The sequence below is a fragment of the Aythya ferina genome (genome assembly GCF_964211825.1).
Source record: "Aythya ferina genome assembly, chromosome: 11".
Lineage (NCBI taxonomy): Eukaryota > Metazoa > Chordata > Aves > Anseriformes > Anatidae > Aythya > Aythya ferina.
The window spans coordinates 6,298,577-6,304,717 of record NC_140307.1 but is presented as its reverse complement, the minus strand read 5'-3'; the positions used below and the strand labels follow the sequence as shown (position 1 = coordinate 6,304,717).

At 54.8% G+C, this 6,141-nt stretch overlaps 1 long non-coding RNA gene across 1 annotated transcript; it reads left to right on the top strand.

Moving 5' to 3' along the window:
- The first annotated feature begins 2,088 nt into the window (after positions 1-2,088).
- Positions 2,089-4,297, top strand: LOC311442615. The gene is made up of 2 exons (XR_014696782.1): positions 2,089-2,745; positions 2,827-4,297. It is a non-coding gene; the product is annotated as an uncharacterized lncRNA (long non-coding RNA).
- The last annotated feature ends 1,844 nt before the right edge of the window (positions 4,298-6,141 follow it).

Below are 6,141 nucleotides of genomic sequence, written 5' to 3'. Positions count from 1 at the left end.
GAGGGGAAGGGGGATTGGGGGGGACATGGGGGGATACCCCTTGATGGTGACTGAGAGCATCGTTCTGTTAATGGGGGGTTGAGGGGAGGGCTGGGGTCTGGGCAGGGAGGGGGATGCTCTGCACAGAGCTTTCAGGCACTGGGGAAAGGCTGGAGATCTCGGGCTGCCCTGACAGCCCCCCATGGAGCCCCCATCCCTGCCAGCACCAGCACCCCGCCAGCCCCTGCAGCCCCTCCCAGCCATCGGGGTGAGCCTGGGGTGGGCACCCAGCTCCCACAGAGCTCTGGGGGGGCTGGGTTTGGCCCTCATGGGTGCCTGCATTTCTGGGAAAGCTCTGGGTGCAAGGCTGTGCCAGCCGGAGTGTCAGACGTGCAATTAATTACTGCAGCCCCAGCGCCACAGACGTGCTAAATATGCTGTCGCCGTCGTGCGTGGATAATAGCAGCCCTTTGCAAAGTGTTTCTTTCTCCCCTTTTCTCTCTCTCTATTTTTTTTTTCCCGGTGCCAGAGACAACAATTGCAGCGCACACAGCAGCTCTCTGCTGCTTGATTAAGTCAGCAGCGAAGGCAAAATGTGCCCGTATGGCTCAGGCTTGAGCAGGGAGCCGAGGGTGTGTAAGGTACAAATGAGAAAATGGATGGGATTTAATCACAACGAACCTAACCAGCCCTGCTGCCGTAACCCTGCTGTCCAAGAGGTCTTTTCCCTCCATGTGGGTGCGATGGGTGCGTAGTCCTGACAAAGGAACAGCGCCCGTGAGGATGAATGGTTAAAGCGAGGACAGAGAAAAGGCTGGGGGAAAGTCCGATGCGTGCCACCTGAGTTAGCAGCCACAGAAGGAGCCGTTTCTTTCCGCAGCGCTGATGCCCGGAGCCGTTTGCTGTTCCGGATACCGTGTGTGGGTGCTGCAGCACAGCAGAGCTGCTCCTGCTGGGCCTGGAGCATGGCACAGGAGGGGAATCAGGCACAGATCCCACCTCGGGGAAGGCAAACAGCTTCTGCAGGGGACCCCAAGTGAGCCACAAAGAGGATGGGGGACAAGTGGCCGAGAGCCCATGCCCTCCTGCGGGTGCATGCAGTGGGTCAGGCTGGAGCCCCACACCACGAAATGCTGCTGGTGCAGCCCCTGGGCATGGTGCTACCACAGCATGGGGTTTGCTGTCACCAATCCATGTCTCGGCTGTCCTGCAGCAGTGCTTTGCTGAGAAGACAAAGCACAAGACCAAGAAATGTTAATGCCCAGGGCGGTAGAAGAGCCTTGGTGACGGGGGCAGAGCATCCCAGCAGCAGGGAACTGGTGCTGAGCTCAATTCAGGCTGGGAACCACGAGAGGCTCCCAGCCAGGCACAGCCTCACTCGTGAGGGCTCTCAGAAGTCCCCGCCGGCCACTTCCCCCAGCCCTTATCAGCATGCCGTTAATCTTTGGCATCGCAGCAGGAGCTGGCACCTTCAGCTCCAAGTGCAAGGTGCGTGCCTGCGACCTTGCCTCCTGCGCCACGAGCGGCCGACGCGGTACTGAGCAAGGTGTGGGGGGAAAGGATCCGGCCCTGAGAGCTTCACCATGGGCAAATCACGGGATCATGGGACCCCGGGTGATGCATGTTGTGGGAGAAGGGAAGGGCTCGGTGGGAAGGGAGTATTGGTATCGATAGTGCTGGTGTAAATTTGCTCCTGGTGAGCGAAGTACAGCCAGGTGGAAATTAAAGCTGGGAGATTCAGCCCTCCTTTTCCTTTGCTCGTCCCCAGTTTAGTGCCGGTGACCAGTTTCACCTGGTCACACCGAACACGAATTTGCCCTTCTCCCCACACGAGGACCTGCTTGGTCACAAACCAAACCAAACCAAACGAGCAGTGCCAGTAAACTTTGTCCTTCCACAACCAATTGCACCGGCACGGCCGGGGCGGCCGTTAGAGGAGGAGCTTGGCCAGGGGAGAAGCAGGATGCTGGGGCAGGAGCCACCATCAGCAGGCAGGTGGCTGGCCCCAGCAGCAGGAAGGTGCAGGCCACCTGGGGCACGTTAGCGGGTTGGGGTGTGTTACAGCTCACAGCTCAGTGAAATCAACGGAAATCAGCTTCAAGGGTTCATGGGCATCACAGGATGTGAGCTGCAGGGCTGTCGGATGCTGCAGGACACACAGATTTCTCCTTTTCTTTCCCATTTCTGCAGGACTCACCTCAAGCTGTTATTTTGAAGGCGTTTTCTGTGCTGCAGCTCTCTTCCCTGACCTCTGCAGGATCTGGCTGATCCCGATCTGGAGGTGAAAGATTGCCACCTCATGGGCCGTGAACCCGTCTGTGAGGTTGGGCTCTGAATTATTAACACAATCAATGGTTGCTTCTTTTCATCCTGGAAGAAGCACAGAGGAAAGCTTCGGGGCCCTAGAAGGGAGGGAGGGGAAGGGGAGAGAAGTGACCGGTGCCGATGGGTTTCCTTGGGGTGGAAACATCCCCATGCCTGTTTCATTTTGGAGCATGAAAAATTTGGGACAAAGACCAGGAGGAAGGTGAGCGAGAGGCGGCACTGAGAACCTCTCCCTGGGGACCGTCTGTCTGTCTGGGGAAGGACGTCTTTCCCTCCAGCCCCTTTGGTGCATCACGGCCTACACCCAAATGGGGTGCCCAGGAGCATGGTGGAGAGAGTCTCATGTCCAAGGAGAGAAAGGGCTGGGGAATAAAGAAACACTTTTATTCCCCAAGTGCCATGAAGCTGACAACATCTAGGCTGTGTTCCCTATGCAAGGAGGTGAGACCTGACACCGGGTGAGCAGTGGAGCCTGTGTTTTGTGGGGTGCTTCGAGCTCTCTGTGGGGTTTCTTCACTGCAGGGAGGCCAGGGACATCTCCAGGATGGAGCCCAGCACTGAAGTGGTGCAGGTTTGGTGGTCACGTTGTTGTGACATCGGTTTCTCCCAGCTCCTTCTCCTGCTGCACCTGGGAGGAAGGCGCCACGGCCCTGTCCCAGCCAAGGGCCAGGGACAAGGGAAAACTCCCTAGTTCTGAGCCCCAAGAAGGAAACGAAGCCAACTGGAAATGAGAAAATACAACGGCATCTTCACTCCAGTTTTTCCAAGAGGTTAAAAAAAAAAAAAAAAAAAAAAAGGCTATTGTGCTAAGAGAGCTATTCTTTCTGGGGAGATAACGCAAAGCATTGCTGTGGAGCTGGCCAAAATGTCTGAGGAACATTTCCCCCCGCCCCTCATTTTCATTAAAATTCAGATCGACATTACAAGTGTGATAAGACAAGAAGCCTACAGTTACAGTTCTGCAGCACTTTGTGATCACTCACAGGTTCTGTAATCCCTGCTCGGGGGGCTTAGGGTTCAGCCGGGCTCATTTCAGAGCTCACCCACTGCCTTGCTCCCGCTCCGGCCACCACTCGTCTGTGCCGCTTGCACGGGAGACCCGCAGCAGGACAGGCTGCACGGCCAAGCAAAACCTCACAGATGCATCAGCTGCCCTGGCTGCGGACCAGAATTCATTTTTTCTTTTTTTTCCTATGAGGCCATTTATTAAGACTCTTCCCTTATTTTAATCTGATGTTTGCTTTAAGCGTGAAGAAAATGATAGTGGTGCAACTGCAGCCCCAGCAGTAAACGCACAGCACGGCAACTGAGAAATGCCAGAAGTCATTTCTGTTGCCAGGTATTCCCAGAGAAAATATTCAGGCCGTTGTCCAGCGCTGAATTTATAATTCTGCCACGCCAGGAGCTCACTGCCGTGGGCATGAAGCTCCTCTGCCAGCCTCCCTGGCCATCACATGGTGACTGCTGTTAGAGGTGATGCTGTGCAAAGGGCTGGTGGTCTTCATATCGATATGAACGAGACCAGCTACAACTGCAGCAAGGAATCCTCCTCCATGAGCTCTTATGAGGGCCATCCTCCTCACCATCTGGCCTCCGGGTATTTGCAGCAGGCAGGGCTGTTGTTCCTTGGGTTCAACCCGTGTTCAGATTTAGGGACGTGTTGCAGTATCAGGCTGAGTGGGGCCCTCAGAGCAACATTTAGTGTTGAGCACCCCCTGGCAGTTACATGGACCCAATGAAGTGATGTGATCCACAGGATCTGTTAAATTCGGTGCCAGGCTGTGCACACATAAGGCCATAAAGGCAGCGAGATGGACAGGAGTCGAGTGCTTCTGGGCTTCTGGAGAGCAGCCCGGGCTGTCGTTCCTTCTGCTGTCATTCCTTGACTGACAAAAGGCCCAAAACACATCACGTACCAGGAGGGTTGGAGATCCGAACCCTCCCTGAATAACTCAGCCCCACTGCATGCATCATGCGAGACACCAGCACGCGGGGCCCAACCAAAGAGAGACGTCAGCTCCCAAAACCAGAGGAGCTGCGTGGAGGAGCTCCAGCAAATTGGCACCTCCTCGCCAGGGGAACACAGACGGGGCAGCACCGAGCCAGATGGAGGGGGAGAACGCTCAGCTGTGAGTTTCGGGACAGGAATTATACAAACCCAGCCACCAGCACGTCACCTTTTCAAAGGCTTCAAATCCACTACAAATTGCTTCTGAATGACAATGGGAGTTTCTCGCCCTGCACAAAGCCTCCCGTATTAGCATCTTTATTGGAATAAACCAGCTAATTTCTCCAGTTGGAGGGCTGGCCTGGAGAAGCCCTGGTTCCAATTAGATGGATATCTAATAGCTCGATGCTGGCAGGGAGGCAGGGGAGGCTGTGCTCCGGTCCAGCAAGGGGCTTGCCACCTGCCCAAGTCCTGATCAGAGACAAAGAGAAGGGGACAGCTCTGTCCCCAGGGCTAGCAGCAAAGCAGGGCATTATGGGGGCCGTGGGGTCCTTTTAATCCTCAATTTGTCCTGTGTGGCATTCAGTAATTCCCAGGCGCAGGGTGGGGAATGAACCCGTGCTTGCAGGAATTGTGATAAATCTGTGCCCTTCGCTGCCATTCAGGTGCCTTTAATGACAAATATACCTGGCTGGCTGGCTGCAGCTGCACCGAAACGTGCAGGGAGGCACAGTCCGTCCATCTATCCATCCTGAACAGCCGTGCAGCAACTCGACAATAGGTTCAATGTCAGCATTTATCTTGTAAATGGGCGATGGGATTTCTCCAAGCCAAGGGCTGATGCCTTGCAGTTGGCTGTATTGCAAAGAGGAAGTTTCCTCTTTGTTGCCAGTGGTAAATTCCATAAAGAGAAATGAGAAAAGAAGATAAAACTCAAACTCAATAACATATACTCCACGTATCTAAAACGTGATTGTCTTGTGGGCAAATAGAGATCATTTCCCATTAGGGACTGAAAACAAGAAGACTCGGGAGGGCTTCCCTTAGACTTCTGCTCCCCAGAGCAGGATTTATTTGGGCGTTCATGATGCAGCACTGGCCTGGACTGTAGCTGGGCTGCTCTGGGGCTGTCCCAGCACAGACAACCCTGTGCTATAGCCCAGGTCCCAGCCACAGCTCTGGTGACTTCAGGGTTGTCAGGGGGATCCAGAAGGGGCAGAGTGCAAGTGCCCCTGCCTGCAGCAGGTCTCATTCATCTGCTCTCTTTGGCCAACAGTGGCACAGATTAGTTGGAGTGACTGACAGCAGGAGGATATTTTCCCTTTGGCTTCGTGTTGAACTCTTGGATTTAAGCTCTGGGGTGTGGTTGTCCATGGGCAGCAAGGTCTCCAGCGGGGGCAGCTCCCTTGGGTTTTATTTTATTTTTTTTTTCTGAAGGTTCAACTTGGTGGAGGAATTCTGAAAATGTCTGTCTGCACTGAACAAACACAGCCCGGGGGCAGAGCGGGGCTGGTGCCCAGGGACAGCAGCTGGAGAGGGAAGGGGGGGATAAAGGGTTTTGGGGAGCACCCCATAGGCACCGTGGCTGCTTGCCCCCACCTGCGGGGAGTTACCCTGATCTCGTACTGACCGCTCTTCCCATGCCAAGGGGCTTTGCTCAGCGATGTGCTTTCATCTCTCCACCCAGACAAACATTTCTTCTCCCTCTGTTTTGCTTTGCTTTGGGTGCTCTGCAGAGTTCAAGGGCATTTATTTTTCAGTCCCACCCCAGCTAGCAAGAGCTGCAGAGACTCAGCACCAGGCAGAGTGTCGAGGCCATGCCAGGAGGCTTTCTTCGTGCTGCCCCCACCAACACATCCTGGCAGAGGATCTCACTGCCTCACGCTACA